Here is a 25,153-nt window from a genome sequence, read left to right as displayed (position 1 = left end):
AGAGTGTTTTTTGTCAAAATAAACGCAACTTTGCAAATTTTCGTTTGTTGCTACAATTTTGGAAACAGCGTAAACAACATATTAACATATTGACATACAGGACATTCACTCTAACTGGAATGAATTGTAGGTTGGCCAAAGAATTCGTCCATCGTTAAATTGTGGAAGGACAAAGAATCTAGTTAAGGAAATGAAATATCAATAAACCTGATGGAACACCCTAGCTGAACACAATTCTACGGATTGATTTACATTGGGGAGACCTGGAAAAACGCATTAGCATCCAAACTAAACCAAGATCTTAAAATTTGCAACTTTTTCACTTACGTTACTAGAGATGATCAGAACAGACGCTCTAACGTCCCAAATACCCAGCAAGTGATGCTGCACCACGGTACTGGACACAGGTCGACAAGTAGCAGCGCAAGTGGCCAGAGGAAATAGGTTTCAGCTACCGGTACCAGCTATACAATAGCTGCTGACCAGTGTCCCAGTAAATACTACTTAACCTATACGCAAAAACTGACTAAACTAATTTATAAATCATGCCCAAACGTAAGTGTATGGACACATCAGACGCAGACACTCACATAGTCTCCCTTGCAGACGAGATAAACAATAGGAAAGGGCATATAGAAATGTAGCGTGGGATACAGGAAACGTAACATCTATACACAATAAACATGATTGTGTGAGTGTATGTGCACTTACTATACCTATATATGCGTGAATATAACTTGAGAAACTACATTGCCTGTGCTTTAAATTGCCGACGTGGCTCTCTGGGAAACACTATGTTGTTCATGCTTCATCCCAGAATCGGAACCACATAAGCACCGGCAAATAGAGAAGATACGAAGTATAGAAAGGTTCAATAGAGCCAATGAACGTGTCACATTGAGACATTGCATCGTGGCGGAAAGGATAATGACTTGTTTTTTCAAAGTTTCAATCTAATGAAAGACAGCAGAAACTCGCGGTAGTTGCACAGAACTACGAAGCATTCCAAGCTGCCTGCACTTATTGCTCGACGTACTTCAGCCGGGCGGTCGATGGGGTGCCAAGTTCCATAATTTGCCTTTTGCGTTTCATAAAAGAAATTCTTCAATTATGATATTGGCACAATTCTCTATAGGGATTTTTTATAAAGACTTTCTGCCGTGTAGCTTGATGATGGTCATTCAAACGAAAGCGGTCGTGACATAATAAATGTGTATCAGTGCAGATATTAACAACAATCGTCAGTCAAGATCAAGATTGTTCTTCGGCACACTACAGAGATGTAAATATTTAAATGAGTTTTGCAGGAAGTTGAGATTTCGAAATTACTTTCTACTGTCACTGAGAGCAGAGCGCTGCGGAGGTTGCCTGAAGAGAATACCTATAGACAGAGCGCCACACCTTAGGAGCTTAAATTTCACATGCCAGTAATTTAAATCAGACTGAATTTTTCGAGCCTGTCTACAACAGAAGTGATTAATAAATGTATGTATATCCGAGTATTTAGCTTCAGAGGCTTTGTCATTTTGCAGCTACCGCAAATAAAGCCAGCAGTGAACTGGGTGACCTCTTTTTCCCTTTTTTGGCCTTTTTTTCGTTTTTAGATGTGGAGAGCGAGGTCTCGCAAAGTGTATTACCGGTCCAGGGAGCGGACAGGATGTACGGCGGGCAGCGGCGGATCGCGCTAAAACGGATTGAGCCGCATTACATCTCCACGGGTCACGCTCGCTGCCGGATTAACGAAGAGCGACGCCCAGCGCCGGACAACGGGCGCCGGCGGCCATTGTACGTACGCAGCCGTCGCTGGGGCAACGGCTCGCCGTAGCGGAAACCTCTGTTCTGACACTGCAGCGGCGCTCGAATCCGCACAGCCTCCAGCTCTTCTGGACATTAAATATACGAGAACAGGTAGGATAGCAAAAAACGAAATTTTACTTATTGTGCATACACGGTATAAAGTGTAGTAGGAAGTATATAAGATAAAATATGTTGTTGATTCGGGGGTGATAGGGTATCAGATTTAGTATACAGAGCTGGCTACGCTGGCAGCAGCAGCCGATTTAACCGCGCTGGGGAATGATCCGCATTGAGCCTGGATGACAGGTAGGAAGTGTTGGGAATCCAAGGCGCAGGCCCAATGGCTGCAGGACAAAAATGCGAAGAACTCTAAAAATAACCGGTAGGCGGAGGTATTGATTGGCCTTACCGAAAAGTGAAAACAGTCTTCTATGAAATTTACAGAAACAACGTCAAAATTTAAACTTCAAGTGGAACTCCCCAATTAATTACAAAGGAGAGATGCATAAGTGGTAAGAGTACACTAAAATCCTCTAAGAGTCAGAGCAACTGTTTGATGTCGTGCCTGAGGAAGAAGTGGGAGTCAATATGAAATTACATATGGATTCCCGTATTGGAGTCGGAGTTTCACAGATATAGAAGACTTGCAATAAAATAATTCCTTCGAAATTTCATAGATCATTGTAGGAAGTTGCAAGCAAACAACTATGCAAGTTAATTTGTAGAATCCGTACGTCTGGTGATATACCACCACATTTACGAAAAATTGCATCCGCGCGATTCCAAAGATAGTTAGACGACATAAAAGCGGGAACTTCGCAGACAAGAATAATGTACAGAAGAATCACTGTTTTGCAAATAAATAGAAACCAGTACACAAATGTCCCTTCAAGTTAAAATGTCCACACCGATTACGTTTTCTGAACAACACTGTGATACTTTTTGTTACTGTAATGGCCTTTTTTATACCATTATCGATACGTTTCTTGGAGTCACACACATATAACTTCACCTGTTCTTCCTTTCTTACAGCCTCATCTAATACGATGGCGCTTCTGATCGCTTTGTCCTACTTTTATTTGTGTTGGGGATGATGGATACATATTAGAAAATTTGGCCATTTGCATTTGCAATCTCATGTTTTATGAACATGCATCATAAAATGAGTGCTTATACAACGTATCCAACAATACAACTCATTACTTCTGGTTGAAACCTTGTCGCATATTTAAAGATGCAACGCCTGAAAGGCTGCAGAACAGAAGCCAGATCGAATAAATCTTCTAGAAAATACCCAGAGTGAGAAGAAGACGCCACAAGAAGGGTGTTGATGATGACGATTTCTGGTTTGTAGGGGGTGCTCAACTGCGCGGTCATCAGCGCCCGTACAAATTCCCAATTCTTGCACAATCCAGTTTTCTACATAGTCCGATCTAGCCACTGTCACGAATGATGATGAGAATGAAATGATGAGGACAAAACGAACAGCCTGTACCCAGTCAGGGAAAATCCCCAACACGGCCAGGAATCGAACCAAGGACCCTGTCATCCAGAGGCAGCAATGCTATCCACTAGTCCATGAGCTGCGGACTGTAGAAGGGGATTTATTTGGGTGTCATGTAGACTCATGAGGTATCACATGAGCTCACATGGAGCAGCCACTTGGTGTGGTAGTGCGTGAGGGGTTACCTTATGTGGTCACACATGAAGCCCCGCAGAGTGATAGCTAGAGGTGGCAACGTGGAAGGGGAGACATGACCTACCACACAGTATAAAGGCGGAGTAGGTGGCGTCTGAAAGAGAGTTCAGTTCAGAAAGCCGTCATGGAGGGACCTCTGTACAGGTCAGGCCCTGGGCGTGGACTTAAAGTATTCGCTCTGGCTCTGCTCGCATTCGCGTATCTCTCTCCAGGTGGTTCTGGATAATCAGAAATAATGTACTCTCATTCAGGTCACTTATTCAGCTTTGCTCAGACGAGCGTTAAATATTATAGATATTCATGTTTTGTGTATTTGTTCGTATATTTCCCTACCGAGTTCCATTACTTCTTCAATATATTCAGCTGGCTTTCACCGCGTTAACTAACAGTTCGGACCAATTTCCCTGACAACCTGTGTCAGTAAATTCACCTGCATTTCCAAATCTGTTGGCAGGTTATTTACACTGAGATTGATTCTATCTACAAAGAGAGGAACAGAAAAAGTATTATATTCTCTTTTTAGGTGCATATACCATACCAGGCGCACTAACGCTGTTATGTTGCTAGACATTGTCTTTGCTTTCATTCTTGTATTGCTGATTTGTTCTGGTCTGTGTTCGGTTGTCTGTTCTCCTTAGTAGGCGTTTATTTCCTGTACGGATTGGCTCTGTGTCTCCTGCAGGTTTTGTCGCAGTTTCATGTTCCCTTGTACTGCCAAAACTTTTGTTACTGCCCTACACAGCCCATTGTCTTCCTCAGGTTGCGTAATTCCGCTTTCTATGTGTAGCTGTCAAGTAACTGTCACCACATCATGATATTCAGTATCATATATCACTCCCACTTTCCCTGCGCTATTTTTTTACGTAGAGTGCACGTAAATGATTTCTTTATAGTTCTGATTGTTTTCCAGTGCTGAGAAGCTTATCCATAATCTGTTCTTAAAATCTGCCTTCTTAGGAAGGTTTGATACGTGCAACATTTATTTCCTCCGTATTTTCACATGGCATACCCGCTGCAACTGTTCTGCTTCCATCACAGTATTGTTTACTGATGTTACCATCGTCAGCACAGTGTTCACTAATTACTCCTTCTTCATCACAGCATTTTGCCGTGGGCAAAGTCTTGACCTTTCGCAAGCCGCCTCACTACTAGGATTTCTTCCCTTTGGTCCCGTCCTGCATTGTACAATGAAGCCGCTTTCAAGGCTTTCATAAGTCGATTAATCTTCATGGTCCTGCTCGCATACAGTTTCGTTTAATGTCTTTGGATCTGTGTGCTCTGGGATGTCGTTCAATAGCGCTGAAGCTGTCTTTTTGTTAATCATTCACATATTAGTGTGTCTTGCGCTTTTTGTTGCTCATTAACTTGTCAATCACTTTGTGTGGCAGCTTCCAGTATGACTACAATATTAGTCACCACATTATTAGTTCGTTTGATTTTGTTTGTACAAATTTTCTCTTTGGAGTGTTTATTGAAGTTTTTAGTTTTTGTTTCATTACGTTTGCCTTTTCATTTATTGCCGACTTTCTGAAGAGAGCATTTTCTTATATGATTTACGCTGCTGTGATTTTAGCAGTAAGGGCTGTTTTGGCTGCATCTACACTATGTGTCATCTTTGGCATTGCAATTTCATGTTTTCTCTGCTTTTTTGATTTTTCTATAATTATCATTTTCGTTTCGTAGTTGTTTCAACATACGAATTAATATCACCTTAGCTCGTTGTGATATTTTCTCTTTTAATCGAACTTTTACTTCATGTGCTCTCGGCTGTGTAATGTTTTGCCCTGAACGTTCAATATATACGTGAAGTCTTCTAACCTCTGCTGTATATCGCTGATCTAATTGTTGCAGTTTTCTCTTTAGCAATATAATTCCCTGAGTTCCGTATAGCTTGCAGCCCTTCCTTTAAGATCAGCAATGTTGGCTGGATAGGATTCCCCACTTGATGATGAAACCGCTGCAGTGCAAGGCCTCTCCACGTTAGCTTCGTCGAAGCGCCCCTCCCCCCCCCCCCCCCCCCCCCAGTAGCGTTGACGTTTCGCGGCCGGCTGACATAGCGACGGCACCGACTCGCACTTTGAACCAATGGGAGAGCCCTCCCCGCTAGGGACGCCCGTTCACACTGCCTTAGTGTGCACAAATAGCTCGAACAGAAAATACACACTGGGGTAAGTACTACGAGGGCCATTCGGAAAGTAAGATCCGACCGATCACGAAATGGAAAAGACAGTGAAAAACAGACGAAACTTTGCACAGGTGTGTTGGGCACTGTCTTTGTTATGCCCATCGATCGCGTCACATTGCTCTTTTCAGTTTTGTGAGCACAGTGATCGCGTAAAGATGCCTGGAAAAAAGTGTCTCGCACCAAGTGTGAAGGTCTGGTGAGAGATTTCACCTGAAGCTATTCAGCCCACATAATAAAACTGTCATGTTTTTCCTTCTTCATGACAATTCTCGCCCTCATGGGCAATGAAGATGCTTCTGCAACGTTTTCGATGGGAAGTAATTGAGTACCAACAATACAGCCCGTAACTGGCTTCCACTGAGTTTCGTTTCTGCTCACATGAACCGCTTGCTATGTATATAACATTTTGGCACAGACAACGAGCTGTAGACCAACGTAGCGATTTGGAAAGTTGGTACAACGCTAGGCAAATGTCTGAATCTGAGCGGCGGCTATGTTTAGAAGAAGATAGAAGCCTAGCTAACTGTTTGAAATAAAACATTTTTGAACTTCACAGTGGTTTCCATTTCGCGACCTATCGGACCATACTTTCCGAATAGCCCTCGTACTTAGGGGTGCAGGCGGCAGTTGCCACAATGATTCTTGCCATGCGAAAACATCGTTTGAATGCAGAGTCAACAAACTATCTGTCGGCCATCCTTCCAAGTGAAGTTCCTATATCAATGCAGTGTCACATACAATGACGGGAATAAAACCGCAACACAAAAAAGTAATTACAATAAAGTAATGTAATTTCGGGATCACATTTGACTAGGTAGCATATTTAAGTGATTAACATTGCAAGAAGACAGGTTAATGTAAGCGCGAGATAAACCATTGCAAATGTGAAATACTGGTACATTAACAACCGGTGTACCTGCCAGAATGTTGAATGCAAGCATGCAAACGTGCATGCACTGTGTTGTACAGGTGCCGCATGTTAGTTTCTGGGATGGAGTGCCGTGTCTGTTGCACTTGTTCATTCAAAACAAATACTATGAATGCTGTTTGTGAATGACGCCAGACTTATCGTTCGATGAAATCTCATACGTGCTTGAACCGTGATTTATTTTCAAAGAATATTCTTAAGAATTTATTTTATTTACTAGCGATTCACCAAGAATATTAACACATTTAATCACACTATGTAAGCATGGAAGTAGTTGCCAGGGAATACCTGATGAAATCATAACCAAATTCCTTTTAACAAATGGGAATTTTATTCACTTTATTAGTGCCTAAAAGCGTTTTTTAAAAGAAACAGATTTAAAATTATAATCAGAAAGCACCCTCTAAATATCGAAGTTACAATTTATTCAGAGGCAGACTGTATGAGCTATCGGGCAGAGAACCTTGCCGCTCCCTTTTGACACGGCCGTAGTTACGACCGCTCACAACAGCCTCTGAAAGACTACACTGGTGCAAATCTGCAACACTCCAGATTGCTTTAAACTAAGAGTTTTAACAAATTACACAAGCACACAAACTATGCAGACCCCGTAGGAGGGACGGAAATTGTACCAAACACTAGCAATAAAAATATTAACCTTGTTACCGGAGATGCAATTGATTTTAACTTCTAAGAAAAGTCTTACGGTGAAAGGGCGGCAATTTTATAAACTAAAATGATCATTTAAATAAAAGTCCATGACATGCAATCTTATATAAAATTGTACAAGTTTGGCCAAACAACAGTTAAGATGCTCTTCAGTACACAGATACCGCCTCTCAAGATCATGGGCAATAATATCAAAGTTTCCATAGATCAAAACATATTTCAGGTATTAGGCCGTTACTCTCCAAGCAATAAATTCGTTAACACACCAAATCCGACAAACATGACAGAGGCAGCTACTAACGTACGGTAGATTGATAGGGAGATTACCGAGCAACCCGAACCGCAGGTTGCTCCCGCCCCTACTCCACAAGGGAAAAACGGACCACCCAATTTATAAACAACCACCTTCCGGTGGGAGGGCAAACGGAGAAGATTGGTGGGACGACCCCAAAGCAAAATGGCTGGTGACCTCACCAAGAAAACAAGTAGAATTTAACAAGAGTAAATCAAACAACATATCACCAATCTCTTACCTTCTAATAAACTGCGATATCTCGAGATGACCTGGCGCAGCATCCCCAAATCGCTCTCCCGAACCGTCCGTTGCCAGCTGCTTTAACGGACGCAGGATGGCGCGCCAGTCTCCTGTCTCACGGCGTCGCAGGTCGCACTGGCCAGACTGATGTCGTGGGTTGACTCCTGTTGCTCTCGTGTCGACCGCGAAGTCACTACCCCTCGCCTTACGCCGTGGCCCACTGGACTCACGTGGCGACCTCACATGCGCTGACGCTCAAGGCGGACAAGTCATCTTGTGTCTCACTGCGTGACCGACCAACCGATCGATCCAACCGCAAATGACCATTGCCTGAGCAAACTCGAGCCGACTGGCGGCCTAACGCGCAGACTCAGATGCAGGAACTAAGCCCCGACTGGGCGACCACTCGCTGAGTTCTCTTGCTGGCGGAGTGCAAAGACTCTCATTTTGCCGGCTTTATAGGTTGATCCGAACGACAGATATACCAGCACTCCGAACAACAGACAGACACCAACTGCCTAACAAATACGGACGAGAGAGAGACTAGCTAGCTGGGGAAGAGAGACTGGCCCAGACTGACTGACTGGCGAGCTCATAGTGCCCCCTAAATGCACGTGAACAGGCAACCTTTCCCCCTTTCCCACCAGAGGGAGACACCAAAGCTGCGATTGCCACAGCGGCGCCACCGCCAGAAACGGAGGGCGACTGCTTCACGCTACGCGCTGCGGCGCGCTCTTCAAAACAGCTATTTTTGCCCCGGCTCAGTGCTCTATTGGAGGCAGATCTGGTGATCTAACAGGCCAAGGCAACATGTTGACACTGTAGACCAGGGCTTAACAACTGGCCTGTTTTGAGCGCGAGTACTCGCGTCTGCTCAGGCACGTGCTCGCGAGCAGCTGCAAGGTCACGGAGTACGGTGGGAGGGGAGGGAGGGGAAATGCGCGCGCACCGTTTGAATAGGGCCGCAGCGTGCCTATTGAATTCGCGCCGACTGTGTAACGTTTAAAGTACTACGATCAGCTCTTAACAGTCACTTCGCTGGTTAAGAATCATGTGAAGTCGCCATTGTGTAACCCCAACCATGCTTTCGCAGTTCAACCCCCATTGGGAGGAATTTTATCTGTTTACTGAAAAAGATGGTGTTGCAAAATGTTTAGTATGTCACAAAACGGTGAATTATTTAACGAAATTTAATTTGCAGCGACATTATATGTCGTACCACGTGAAATACTATGGAGGTGGAAAATGTGATTGACCAGATCGTGCACAGGAAGTTATTAAAGATAAAAGGAAGCTATCCGAATAAGATCTGGACGACGAAGAAAAATCAACTGAGGCAGCTCTCAGAGTGGGTTACAAAATTGCTTTGCTTTTAGCAAAATCCCTGCGCCCCTTAACTGATGGCGATTTAATAAAGGAATGTTTGGTAGTTGCAGCGGAACATTTGTGTCCATCTCAAGTTGAACAGTTTCGGATTGTGCCATTATCTAACATGACCATTATGCGTCGCATATAGGACATGGCAGACGACGTCCAGAGCCAGCTTGCAAATATCTGTAAAGATTTTATGGCGTATTCTCTAGCCCTGGACGAAAGTGTTGATATCACTGGAACAGCGCAGCTTGCCATATTTATTAGAGGTGTTAACAGAGACCTTCAGGTGAGGGAGGAGCTCCTCGATGTAGTAGCCATGAAGAACACTACAACCGGAGGTGATATTTTAAGTAGTGTTGAAGAAAGTGTTTGAAATATAGGATTGTCGTGGAATTCTTTAGTTTCAGTGTCTACAGATGGTAGAGGCATACACTAAGCTAATAAAATTATGTGGCACGTGTACATTCTCCTTTATTTGTTTCATTTGTCGCAGTAATAATTCGTGAGTGATATCCCTGCAGGTGGCCGCGGATTTACATCGACTGGCGGCAGCTGTTGCGAGCCCCACGTGACTCTCCCCACTCTCCGCTCTGGTCCGGTAGTGGGGCTAGCGTGCTCACGCTGCTCCGTGCTCGCGCCTTGTTGCTCACAGCTTGCTCCGCGAGCACGTATGTTGTGAAGCCCTGCTGTAGAGCATGTCTAGTTACAACAGCGGTATGTGGGAGAGCGATATCCTTTTGGAAAACACCCACTAGCATACTGTTCATGGATGGCAGCACAATAGATAGAATCTCTAGACTGACGTGCAAATTTGCATTCAGAGTGCATGGGATAACCACGAGAGTGCTCCTGCTATCGTACGAAATCTCACCGCAGACTATAACCCCAGGTGTGGGTCCTGTGTTTTAACCTTACACGCAGGTTGGTTGCAGGCCCGTAACTAGCCTCCTTCCAACCAACACACGGCCACCGAGGCAGAACCCGCTTTCATCAGAAAACACAACAGACCTCAACTCTGCCCTTCAACGAGCTCTCATTTGAGACCACTGAAGTCGCAAATGGCGTTGGTTTGGGGTCAGTGGAATGCACGCTACAGGGCATCTGGCTCGGGGGTGTCCTTGAGGCAACCTATTTATAACAGTTCGTTACGTCACTGTGATGCCAACTGCTGCTACAATTGCTCCTTCAGATGCAGTACGATGCACCCGAGCCATACGCCGATCTCGGTGGTCTTGCCTCTCGCCCGAGCTCGAGATCTTCTTGCGACAGTGCATTTCCCTGACCACCGCTCCCTTCAGACATCTACATTGGTTACATTCCTGCCAAGTTTTTCTGAAATATTGCGAAGGGGCCATCCAGATTCTCGTACCGGTATTACACGACCTCGTTCAAAATGAGTGAGATATTGGTAATGGCGTCTTTGTCACTTTAAAGGCAGTCTTGACTAACATCAACTCACAACATCTAATTTCAAAGGAAACTAACGCTCATGATCTTCACAGCGTGTATTTAAATCAAACCTGATATGCTTCCTCATAGTAGTGCTACTAGCGTCACTCTTATGCGACTGGCGTGAAATTTAAATGGAAATCATCTTTCAGATGTAGAAACACGTCTACCAGCTTTCGTTTATGTGGCACAACTGCTTCTTGATGCTGCGATTTTTTCCTGTCAATGTATTTTGTAGATCGCGAACTCAGTCTTCATAGCTGTAGGGTACATCACCGGTGGCATATAATAATGAAATTTGGGAAGAACCAAAGTTTCACAGTATCACTCAGGGAAAAACTTAAAAAAATTTTAGTATTTAAACATGCCATATGAAAAATACTTTTTTACCTTTTCTGTCCTACTGTCTATCTGTCCGTCTATTAGGATTTTGGAAAGAATGGACATATCAAGTCTGAGATCTATGACTTCTTGGTGGCGTAAAAATGTTGAGCTTCCAAGTCAGTGCAGTCATTAGATATAGTCATTTACGTCAAAAAATTTTATACACCCAAGTTCACTCGTTACCACCTATGGGGTACTTCCCGTTGACCTAGAATCACGAAATTTTGGAAGAGGTAAGGTTTCACAGTACAATTACGGAAAGAAATCCAACAATTATTAATTTGTATTTATATCACACGAATTCCCCCCCCCCCCCCCCTTCCGTCTCCATGAAACAGACTCTGAAGTTATTGGGGAGGCTTTCGTGCCTCAGCGATGGAGATAAATAGCCGTACCGTAGGTGCGACCGCAACGGAGGGGTATCTGTTGAGAGGCCAGTCAAACGTGTGGTTCCTGAAGAAGGCAGTAGCCTTTTCAATCATAGCAGGGATGATTGACTGATAGGGCCTTGTAACATCAATCAAAACGGCTTTGCTGTGCTCATACTGAGAAAGGCTGAGATCAAGGGGAACTACAGCTGCAATTTTTCCCGAGGGCATGCAGCTGTACTGTATGATTAAATGATGATGGCATCCTGTTGGGTAAAATTTTCCGGAAGTAAAATAGACTCTCATTCGGACCTCCTAGGGGGGACCATTCAAGAGGACATCTTATCAGGAGAAATAAAACTGGCGTCCTACGGATTGGAGCGTGGAATGTCAGATCCCTCAATCGGGCAGGTAGGTTAGAGAATTTAAAAACTGAAATGGTTAGGTTGAAGTCAGCTGTAGCATGAATTTGTGAGGTTCGGTGGCAGGGGGAACAGGAATTTGGTCAGATGAATACAGGGTTACAAATGACAAATGAAAAATCGGTAATGCAAGAGCAGGTTTAACAATAAATAAAAAAGTAACAACGCGGATAAGCTACTCTGAACAGCATATTTGACGCGTCATTGCAGCCAAGATAGACACGAAACCTGCACCCACCACAGTAGTACAAATTTATATGCCATCTACCTCCTCAGATGACGAAGAGATTGAAGACATGTATGATGAGGTAAAAGAAATTATTAAGGTAGTTAAGGGAGACGAAAATTTAACAGTCATGGGGGACTGAAGTTCGATAGTACGGAAAGGACGAAAGGAAATGTAGCAGGTGCATATGGACTCAGGGAAAGCAAGGAAAGAGGAAGCCGCATGATAGAATTTTTCACAGAGCATAATTTAATCATAAATAACACTTGGTTTAAGAACCTTGAAAGGAAGTTCCATACATGGAAGAGACCTTGAGACACCGTAAGATTTCAAATTGAGTATATGACAGAAAGAACAAAGATTTCAGAACCAGGTTTTTAAGTTGTAAGACATTAACAGGGGCAGATGTAGACTCTGACCACAATTTGGTTATGAACTGAAGCTTAAAACTGAAGAAACTGCAAAAAGATAGGAATTTAAGGAGATGAGACCTGGATAAATTGTAAGAACCAGAGGTTCTTGAGAGTTTCAGAGGGAGCATTAGGGCACAATTGACAAGAACAGGCGAAAGGAATACAGCAGAAGACTACTGGGTAGCTTTGAGACATGATACAGTGAAGGCAACAGAGGATCAAGTAGGTAAAACGACGAGGGTTAACAGAAATCCTTGGGTAACAAAAGAAATGTTGAATTTGACTGTTGAAGGGAGAAAATATAAAAATGCAGCAAATGAAACAGGCAGAAAAATACAAACGTATAAAAATTGACATCGACAGGAAGTTCAAAATGGCTAAGCATGGATGGCTAGAGGACAAATGTAAAGATCTAGAAGCATATATAACTAAACGTAAGATATATGCTGCTTACAGAAAAATTAAGGTTACCTTTGGAGGAAAGAGAACCACCGGTATGAATAGCAAGAGCTCAGATGGAAAACCAGTCTTAAGTAACGAAGGGAAAGCTGTAAGGTGGAAGAAGTATATAGAGGGTCTGTACGAGGGAGATGTACTTGAGAGCAATATTATGAAAATGGATGAGGGTGCAGATGAAACTGAGATCGGAGACATGATACACTATGTGAAAAAATTGACAGAGCACTGAAATACTTAAGTCGAAACAAGGCCCTAGGAGTAGACAACATTCCTTTTGAACCTCTGATATCCTTGGAAGAACTGCCCTCACAAAACTTTTCCATTTGGTGTGCAAGATGTATGTGACAGGCGAAATACCCTTAGTCTTCAGATGAATAGCGTATATCCAGTTCCAAATAAAGCAGGTGCTTACAGGTGTGAAAATTTGCGAACTATCATTTCAATAAGTCACGGCTGAAAAATATAAAAAGAATTCTTTACGGAAGAATGGAAAAAACTGGTAGATGCAGACCTCGGGGAGGATTAGTTTTGATTCCGGAGAAATGTAGGATCACGCGAGGGAATACTGACCCCAAGACTTCTCCTAGAAGGTAGGTTAAGGAAAGGCGAACCTACATTTTTAGCATTTGTAGACTTAGAGAAAGCTTTTCTCAGTTTTGAACGGAATACTGTCTTTCAAATTCTAAAGGTGGCAAGGGTAAAATGCAGAGAACGAAAGGCTATTTACAACTTGTACAGAAACCAGATAGCAGTGATATGCGTCTAGAGGCACGAAAGAGAAGTCCTGGTTGAGAAAATATTGAAACAGGGTTGTACCCTATCCTCGGTGTTATTGCGTCTGCATACTGAGCAAGCAGTAAAGGAAACAAAAGAAAAATTTGGAGTGGAAATTAAAATACAGAGAGAAGAAATAAAAACTTCGAGGTTTGCCGATGACATTATAATTCTGTTAGAGACAGCAAAGGACCAGGAAAAACATGTGAACGGAATGGACAGTGTTTTGACAGGAGGAAAATGGAATATAGTCTGATTAATCACCTGATGCTTTGGGAGCTGGATTAGGAAACGAGAAGTTAAAGTAATATATGAGTTTTGCTGTTCGGACGGCAAAGTAAGTGATGATTGTCGAAAAAGAGAAGATATGAAATGTAGACTACCAACGGCAAGGAAAGCGTTTGTGAAGAAGAGAAATTTGTTAACATCGAATATAGATTTTAGTGTCAGGAAAACTTTCCTGTAAATATTTGTATGGAGTGTAGCCATGTATGGAAGTGAAAGACGGACGATAAACAGTATAGACAAGAAGAGAATAGACGCTTTTGAAATGTGGTGCTACAGAAGAATATTGAAGACTAAATGGTAGGTCACATAACTAATGAGGAGGTACCGAAGAGAATCGGGGAGAGGGATCAGAGACGAAGACAGGAATACAGTAACCAAATTCAGGAGATTGTAGGCTGCAGTAGTTACGCAGAGTTAAAGAGGATAGAGTAACGTGGAGAGCTACATCAAACCAGTCTTTGGACTAAAGACCACGACGAAAATTTAACACGAATAAAATATTTATTTTGTCATGTGTTACACGAGGTTAAAATTAAAATTAAAACACTCTCGAAAGTCTTGCAATTCCCGTGACCGTTATGTTGCCAGTATCAGTGTTGACCAGGGGCAAAAGTCGTCCAGATTGTCGGTTCCCAGTACTGGTGAATTATCTTTCTGCATAATTAAGTTTGTATCGGACTCTTAGTGCATGAGTACTACTCGCACTTGGTCGCTTATTTTGTACACATTTACTTGATCCACTCGATCTTCCTCCTTTTCATTAGTACCATGGCTCAAATGGCTCTGAGCACTATGGGACTTAACATCTATGGTCATCAGTCCCCTAGAACTTAGAACTACTTAAACCTAACTAACCTAAGGACATCACACAACACCCAGTCAACACGAGGCAGAGAAAATCCCTGACCCCGCCAGGAATCGAACCCGGGAACCCGGGCGCGGGAAGCGAGAACGCTACCGCACGTCCACGAGCTGCGGACATTAGTACCATGGTATTCCAGCTGTAGCGTTTGAGATCCTCGCGGAAACTTTGCTTCAGAATATTGGAAACATCTTGGCAAAGCTGCTTTCGTGGAAAGACAAGAATTTTACAGTCAATGGCCTCTTTTAGCAATATTTAAATGGATGAGTTTAACGCTATAAAAAACGCTTCGTACTGCACAGCTTGCAATAAACATTGATTTCCCTGAGTTAAGTTAGTAGTAACGTGCTCACTGGCTCTTTTTCAGAAATAACTGGAATAATTATAAATTTGTAAATTTTTATCACACAAGATAGCAACATCAATAAAAGTTACAGTCGCTTTAATATATTTTTCCCGGAGGTTTTTTTTAACTGCTGAAAGAAGAATACCTCCAAAAAAAGTTAGGTATAGAAAATAAATGGAAGTTTAGATTTATTTTTAGTAACTTCCTTAATACATAAATTTGAAGCTGAAGACGATTTTGTGCGTCTGTACACAAAATCCCTCTACGATCCACACACAACACACACACACACACACACACACATAGCGAGGGTAGCAGCAACACCAGTGACTTATTTCTACTAGTACAGTGGTTGTCCCGTAATTATGCATGTTTTGCTGCTGAGGTATCAATTGCCGAATTGTTCAGACGACCAAGATACACGATTTTCTCAGAAATAACTGCGAGTTGCAAAACGCCTAGCTAGAGTGTTGAAACTCATTGGCATCTAACTGGCATGTCTATCATAATACGACAAACTGAGGATTAAATTAGATGGTCTCTACCACCTGTGTGCGATCGTTGTATGTGAAGCAATTGCATACCTCATGTTACACTTTCAGTATCAACATTCTCTTTATTTTCTACAGACATCGTGAAATTAGATGGGAACTTGAAACGGATACTTCTTGACTTATACCTTCTCGTGATACTTTTGTGAGCTGTTGATGTCATGGACCTAGAAATATCTTACGAATTATGGAATAACTATCTATTTCAAATAAATATAATCACAATATTCATACACTGCAATTAAACATTCGGTTATCTATGTACACTGTATTTATGTTGCTAGGAAGTTATTAGTTTTCTAGGGAAGTTGCGGGAACCTGTGTTCTTGTACGTCTTTGCGACGCTCCTAGTTCTGGCATGCGTTATATTTTATCCATCCACAAGGTTTTTATTTTTAGCACTCTTAAGTGCAAATGAGGATACTTGGCTCACTCAGGACCTTCAGCTTATACGTTTTCAGATCTAAACTGTCTGCATTATTCACTAAAAAAACACGTGCCTTGCATGCTTACCGTATCGTACAAATACAGTTACAAATTTGAGCAAAATAAAATATGATTATTTCTCGAAGTATGTAATATTTCACACACTTTCCAAATTTAATGCAGCTTTAAAGCAACTACTCCCATAACTAAACTTTCTATATTACACGGAGTTTGCATATTGGCACTGCTGACAAAGTTTCTTACAATAAGCAGCGCTCTATAACGGCGAGAGTTTGATTGCTGTACCACAACAGGAGTTAGGTATTGGATCTTGAATATCATTTTTACAACTGACGAATGCCAACTGCTGGATCTTAAATAGTGTTTTTTTTTCAGCTGAAGCCGATAGTGTGTATGTGCGGTGTTGTCAGCTACAGTTCTTATATATCTTTCTTGCACCGGACTCTGATTGTGTGTGTGTGTGTGTGTGTGTGTGTGTGTGTGTGTGTGTGTGTGTGTGTGCAGTAGGTGCTAGCTACTGCATTTTAAGCTACAACGATATACATCAAGTGAATGAATTGGGAAATACCTTACATATTATCGAATGACTGCCTTCCTGTTGCCTATACTCACGACACTCGCACACTGTGTTCCATATCTAGTGTATTCTGATTATGCCCTAATCTTGCAGGTTCATTTTTCTGATAATCTGTATCTGCTGTACCACTTAAAATTAAGAGTCATTTACACATCGTCAGTATCGATAGGTTACAATATTGCTGTATCAAGGGTTAATTATTGTAGTTGTTACTGTATTGCTGTAACATGAGTTACCTGTTACAGTTGTAACAGCTATAGTTGTTACAGTTTTGCTATAACATATGTTAATTGTGACAAGTGTTACAGTTATTGTCATGGGTTCGGTGTAAGAGATCTTAGATAGTACTCTAACACCAGATTTATGTCACTATAGGATATTAATTATAATTCTAACACCAAATGTATGTCGGCTACTGGATCTTAAGTACGTACAATAGAAGTCAACTACTAGGCATTAAATGGTATTCTACCACCAGAAGCTAAGAGTGCGATTTGCAGTTGGTGCTAGGTATTGGTTTTTAAGGTACGACGGTAAATATCAAGCCATTGGATCGAGAAATATCTTACAAACTATCGAATAACTACCTACTTGTAGACCAGAATCACAGCACTCAAGCACTGAGTTCGATAATCCAATACACTCTTATTGTGCTCTCATCTGGCACGCTCTATGTTGATGATGACCTGCATCTGCTCCTCGTTTTAACAAATAGGCTCGTTTACAAGTCTTCATATATAGTTTTCCACAGTAGATCAGCAAGTTTAAAAATCTGATGAAGCAGTAGTTATGTGCTGAAATTCATCCACATACGCCGCAGATAATGTCATATACACAGTCAGTTACTTCTTAATTCAAAATGATCAGCTCAAAAAGCCGGTGCTAGCGATTCTCTCTCGTCTCAACAGAGCGTGAAATCCTTATGCGATCGAAAATTCTATGCAGCTGATCTTTTATACTGAGCCACTTACTTATTTGATAGAGAAAAATTTGAACTACATTGCAGAACAGATATGATAGGGAGGATGTCTTACGAGGCTTAGCTGCAGAGAGAGTGCTAAAAGAGCAGTGTGTAGTGCAACACTGCATTTTACTTGAGATACCTGCTGACAGCTATCCTTTTATAGCCTAGCGCACCAGAGCGTGGTATTCGGTGATGTGTGTAAAAAAAAAAAAAAAAAAAAAAAAAACAGCTGCCTAAGGGAGCTTCCCGCTGGTCACGCTTACTCGGCACACTCGTACTGCCCCCCTCCCCCCTCACACACACACACACACACACGTCAGTTAGACAGTTAGGTAGCAGCATGACCTTACTGACAACAGGTTTTAGCAAATTCTAACATCAAGGTCTTAGAGTCAGTGAACTATGAAATTAGTGCACTTACAAGCCCTAAAAAGGCAGATTACGCAGTTTTGCAAGTCTCAGCTTGTCGGAAAAAAGTATATGTTGATTTTGAATAGTCTGTGATATACGGGGGACTGAAAAGGCACTAACCCGTTAAATAATTCTGGTTGTCGGAATTGGTCTGCCATTGCTCCCGCAGCAAGAAAGTACGTGTAAGCACAAGGCAACTACAACAAAACTAGTAACTGGTATCGCTGCTGCTACCCTATGTGCTTCCATAAAGGAATTACAAAAAATGGGACGTCTGTCTTATAGTACTATCAATAAAATTAGTATTCTCGCTTATCAACTTTTTTGTTATAATTAAAACAAGAAAACAACGGTTTTTGTGTAGTTTGACACTCCTTATTGCTAATATTTGTTTTTCGGAACCATGTACGATGTCATCTTTGATTTTCATAGATTGCACTCCACAGTCACCCGATTCGTACCACAGGTGGTTCATGAAGTAGAATTAGAATTGTTGCTTCTGGCTGTTTTATTCTACAATGGACAACGTCCTAGTTTTTCATCATCGCACAGCTGTATCCGATATTCATGTCAAGGTAAATGATGAAATATTCATTGATTTTATCATCATAATCGACCATCATTCTATTGTCGGCAGCTGCATGTCTGGAAGAACAATGGACACTTCCTCATCCGATGCCTTACTCAAGAAACTGTAGTTGTTCAGTACCTGTAATTAGCAGCAGAGCGTTAAACGTCAGGTGAAGTAACATAATGGACAGTCCCAAGTCATATGTTTTAAGACGCAGATCATGAAAGTTCCAAAAAACATTAGCGAGCAGTATCACGTCAGTTTTTAAGCATAAATCTGAATAATATGCTGGTGACTTACACTGCAATACTTTCCACACACTGCAAGCTCTTTTGTACTCGGCTTCTGTTATTGTTTCACCTGAAAACCCACTTTTAAAATTTTCGGTCCGCGGTAAGTGAATTACAATAGAAACGTTTCATTACTTGCATATTCACATGGAAAAACGCCCTTCATATTAACTGAATTAAACTCATGATAACCGTGTAAACACGACCACGTTATCCTGGTTTTAGCTGAGATGAAAACTTTTCAAGTGAAAGTGTCATGAAATGTAGTGAGACGGTAAATCTGAAATATATAGTACACGTCTTCTCTTGGTTCACTACTGAAACTGTCTTTGTAATTTATTCATAACTTTCCATATAAGATGGAATCTGAGGAATACTTCAGCTTAGCTTCCTCCTCATTCTCGTCCACCGTCATTTGTTCACATAGTTTCATGACCAAGAAATGTTCATCGTAAGTGTTACGATAGTGGAATACGGCAGGAACACATTAAGGTATGTGGGTCAGATCTCATGTGGAATGAAACGAGCGGGTGAAATAATAGTTTTCTCTATGTTTTACATAACATTCCTTAAACCCTCCATAGTATATACAACTGGTCTCAGCTGAGTGAAACGATAATTCATACTCAGAGCTGATTTCCAACTGTTTGTTTTGTACTAAATATCTATCTACGGTCACAGCGACTGCACAAAGCTGTTCAGTGAACCATTCCATGCAGTCGCCGTCTCTTTACAATCTAAATTCGAAATATCCCTCTTCGCACCAGCAGTATGCGTATTAGGTAATGCTGAACGGTGTGTACCCATGTACCTGATCGAAATGTATACCAGAGCCACATCAGCGACTGCAACTGACAACTGTTTCCAGTATTCATTACGTATCATCATAAGTTATGGAAAGTACTTCCAGTATGTCACTAAACTTTGTAAAGTTTATAAATAGATTGTATGTATTTATTACACTGAATTGATTCTGCTTCAATACAACAAACTAGTTGACTGTTACATTAAGGATATATGATTCATATTGTATACAGTTTGCCCACAAAATGCAATTCACTGTCATTTTGATTTCTTTAAAACAGACACAGCTGACAGAATTTGGTTGACTGGTGGAGATAGCTCAAACATTCACTTAAGTTTAACAACGTACTGTTTATGATAGGCGATATTCTGAAAAGTGCCAAAGATGAATTAAAATGTCTATTAAATTCGTATGTTTCCTACGTGATACAAATAAAATGATTCTGTTTCAGTATGACAAACTTGCTGTAAGGATACCAGAGTACTTTTCTAACACGAAAATGCAAAAAAAACCTTAAATGTGTGAAAAACATTGAATTTAAGTTATGGTACAATTTAAACTCTGGTATTCCTTATTTTCTGGTAACGTGCACGTTCAGTCGCGTGTGTACAATTTTTTTTGGATCGTAACTTTTCAAGTAAACTTTTAATAAATGCATTTTTGTTTGAGTTCTTATTTTCCTTCTTATTAAGTCTGTAATATACTAGTAATAAGGTAGTTAGTAAGTATTTAACACAAACACTAATGAAGCAAGAAACCATAGAGAGAGGAAGACGAAATTTAATTCTAAAACACTGCAGTATATAAACAAGGAAACGAGTAAAACATAAAAGGAGTAAAATTTACTGATTTTGTTACAGTTTCGACATAAAACTGTGTGCGTTATGTGTGTTTGCGCGGGTGTATGTGCCTGTGTGTGTGTGTGTGTGTGTGTGTGTGTGTGTGTGTGTGTGTGTGTGTGCAATTTTTTTTTAATTTACCAACAGATTGCAATCATTAATTGTTAAATTTCTGTCATTTTCGAAATTTCTTATAACTTAAAGCTACCACCATCTTGAAGATGTCGTAAAAATGGGATGTGAACTTTGATTTCTTAATGAAGTATCATACACAAAGGTGTGATCGATAGGCCGATGACACAAGAGGTATGGATCCGTATTACAGGTTATTATGAAGGAACAGTGCTGAAAGGGACGCTGATTCAAAATTTATTTTCTTTTGTAGAGCGGTATTGGCTCTAAAGCGACTGATTGATACGTTTCGATTACAATCATCGTCAGAAAATCATTGCGCGTGAAAAAACTTCATACAACCACTGCGGTGTCGGGTGCATAAAGTAGCTCTAGGAATGTGTAACGTGCACACGACTCCGATCTGGTCGCATAAAGTTTTATCCCAAGCATCGACAATAAACCAGTCGCCTTATATCCAATAGCTGGTTTACAAAAAAAACATCAACTTTGATTTAGCATCCGTTTCAGCACTGTTCCTTCATGATGCCTAAATTGTTATTCTCTGTGTCATTTCTTTCGGTATAGCAACTCTGCACTTTTGCTTTGTATCACTGTTTCCGTACCTATAAATGGTTTACACTGATGTAAAACTTTCGTTTCATTCATACGTTTAATGGACAAAGCAACTGAATAAACTATAATCCATCGTCAATGATTAAATTTTTAGGATTTTTTTGTTTTTTTGGCTCTTTTACTGGATTACCGTCTTCCTTTACCTGTTTTCGAATTTAGGATCATTAAAGAATGTAGCTACAGCTGTGTTATATTCTTTTCGTTATTTGCATTAAATCTTCTACAATATTCGACTTTTCCGCTTTTCAAAGTGTATGACGTATGAAAAAGAATCAAGAAATTTCACGAACTATACATTTCACATGAATATAAGTTTAAAATATGGGGTACACTTTTAAGTTATTCAAAGGTTTAGAAAGCTAATTATAATTTAGTTACAAATAAAAGTTTTTAGTTACCTTTCACAAATATTCAAAGTGTATGTTGCTAGACAAACGACATAAATGCAGAAGATACTGTAAGTCATCTTACGTTTTGATGAGCATGACCTCAGTTACAGCATTCACAGCTCTTGCCATCCTGCGTCACGCTTCACCCTCAATAAAATACACAAGAATCTCCTACCCTGGACCAGGAGGCACTGGAGGCCAACAGTGTAATGCGAGATCCTGACGCCGCTTACGGTCGATCCATCGTTTAGGCAGTCAATTTATAAGATCTATACTTATATATGCAAGTGCTATGATTCTACCTTTAGAAGGATGTAGGTTGCAGTAGGTACTGGGAGATGAAGAAGCTTGCACAGGATAGAGTAGCATGGAGAGCTGCATCAAACCAGTCTCAGGACTGAAGACCACAACAACAACATGATTCTACCATCTGCTGGACAGTGAAATTTTCGCTATGTGAGTACAACTGTCGGAAAAGCTAGACCTCTACTATACCTATGTACCTGACACCTGTAAACTTCTCTTCCGTGAAAATAATGGACCATGTATGTATTCTAGAGTAAAGGCGCGATACACAAAAAAGCTTTGCAGAGTCTCTCCAGTTAGGTTTTATTAATTGGCTTCTGTGTTCTCCTTATTTTTACGTTGCGGTTGTTCACTTTTCTGGTTAAATGCAATGTGGGCTCACCACAGAATTTTAAAGGTGAACTCGTTATCTCTACGCATAACTTACTTTTAAAAAAATTCTGGACTTGTAGCAAATGAATGCTGTATAGTTTGAAACATAAACGCCAAGAAGGGCGGATGAACACGTGGGTAATGAATAATTCTCAGCTGGCGGTATGAGTAGATGTCTCTGGTCTACGGATAAAAAGATGTTAAATGCACTCTACCTCTTAGACGGACACAGGGGGGGGGGCACATGAGGGTTTCCCATTACATATACAACTAATGTCTTGACACATTTTTGTTCCATCGTCGAATGCCTATAGGTGCACGATGTTCACTGTCCAGCTCTCAACGAAAATCACCCTTTCTCGCTGTAACAGAGTTGCTCTTGTTGAAATGGAGATCGCAATACGTGTTTTGCAACTGTGTTGTCGCCATCTCAACTTGATGCACTACGCACGTCCGCTCTGGATCCCACAGGGCACTGTACTAACACCAGTGTTGCGTGTCCTCTTCACAAGTGACATAACACCGGCCAGAAACAACCAGTAGGCACAATATACCGATAATGTGGCGGTCCTGAGCAAGAGTAGGTGCCTCCAAATGCACCAATGTCAGTTGCAACGAAGACTGGGCGAACTCACAGTCCGTACTACTTCAAAACTTACCGTGCTCAAACGAGAGAAGACCCAGGATATCATCTTCGTTCAGAGACCTCCTCTGGTAGCCTTACTCTCAACTGAAGCTCTTGGTAACCGGTACCATGGACGAAAGAACGAACCCGCCTCAGACACTCGTGTCATGTGTCACAATTATGACGAAGACATTCGCTGCCTCAATAAGGCCTGCTTGCAGCATCTGTATGTGTTTCTCAATCTAGGATCAACATTTAAACCAGACGTTGGTATCACCATTTACAAGATCCTCCTGTGAGCTCTCACTCTATATGAGGCTATCACCTGTGGCAATGTTGTGGAACAGCACGTCAATTGGATTCAGTGTTGCCAAGCCAGGCCCTTAAGTTGGCATTCGACCTAGCACTAGACTATTCAGTGGGGCTGGTTCGCTAGACGACACGCATCTCATATGTATGGAGGTATTTTTGCACAATGTCATGGACCTTCTTACCAGAACAGACACATCTGGGTGCTCGGACACAAAGTCGACCTGCGCATCAGAACTTGTTGGCCAGAACTGCCGCACATCTGAAGTGCTGGCAAGTAACAGACAGAATGAAAGATAACAAACAAAAACAAAGTGACAGTTATGTATTAAGTTAAATAAAAGACCACCTCTAGGTGGGAGAAACAACTAAAAGGATGACACTCCACCAAACTCTGGGAAAAATAAAGTTACAAATGGCTGGATTGGAAATGAAGGATTGAGCGTGTGAGATATTTGTGCTATTGAGATCCCCATGCCGATGACATGAACCGCCCAGTTACAATAAACGAAAAGTTTTCGATACAGTTGTCTGGGTGCATTAGGTAATATTGACCCCCAGCTTCTTTCTTCATTCACAGTAGAAACGGTGACGTGATTCGAGCTGCATAGTTGTGATACTGCTACACAAAAATTTTCTCCGAAGCTGTCCCAGAACCTATACAAAATGAGAATATAAAAAAACCCATTATACTGGAATAAGTAATTGACAACAAGAAATGTAATGCACAAGTGTACTGGTAGTTGATTAATGTAACTTAAACTTTCATTCGAATTGGCATGCCCTACATAAGTATGAGGGCGTTGAAAGCAGAGTGAGATGAGATGACCGTCCTCAGGTGACCAGTAGTGTCAAAGTAGGCATGCAGAGGAACCACCATCAGAGCAGTTCTTAGAAGGACACAATGGGGAGGACGCCAGGTCTGTGATATGTAGTCGACTGGACTCTTTTTTGTAGTACTGTAGTTGGGCACTAGATGCACAGCAGGCAAAACATTTACGATATCCTTTGGTGGAAGGTTTTATGGCCCAGAAATGGAATGTAAGAATGGAATGTTGCTGTTTTTAGCAACGCCTGCGAAGGCACTTTTTTTATTTTTTAGTTTTCTGACTAGTTTGATGCAGCTAGCCATGAATTCCTCTTCTGTGCCAACCCCTTCCTCTCAGAGTAGCACTTGAAATTTATATTGTCAATTACTTATGGATGTATTCCAATCTCTATCTACAGGTTTTACTCTCTGCAGCTCCCTCTAGTAGTATGGAAGTTATTCCTCGACTTCTTAACAGATATCCTCTTATCCTATCCCTTCTTCTTGTCACTGTTTTCCATATATTTCTTTCCTCTCTGATTCTGGGCAGAACCTTCCCATTGCTTACCGTATCAGTCCTCCTATTTTGCAACATTCTTCTGTAGCACCACATCTCAAATGCTTCGATTCACTTCTGTTCCAGTTTTTCCCATAGTCATGTTTCACTAATATACAATGCTTTGCTTCAAACGTAGATTCTCAGAAATTTCTCCCTCAAATTGAGTACAATGTTTAATACTAGTAAACTTTTCTTCTCCACTTTTTGCCAGTACTATTCTGCTTCTGATTTCCTCCTTGCTACATACGTCATTGGTTATTTTGCTGTCTAGGTAGCAGAATTCCTTAACTTCATCTACATCATGATCATCAATCCTGATGTAAAGTTTCTCGCGCTTCTAATTTCCGTTACTACTCATTACTCTTTAGTCTGTCTTATGTTCTGTAGTATCAGACTCATGGTTCT

The sequence above is a fragment of the Schistocerca nitens genome, chromosome 8 (genome assembly GCF_023898315.1).
Source record: "Schistocerca nitens isolate TAMUIC-IGC-003100 chromosome 8, iqSchNite1.1, whole genome shotgun sequence".
In the NCBI taxonomy this organism is placed as follows: Eukaryota; Metazoa; Arthropoda; class Insecta; order Orthoptera; family Acrididae; genus Schistocerca; species Schistocerca nitens.
This window is presented reverse-complemented; position numbering follows the sequence as displayed.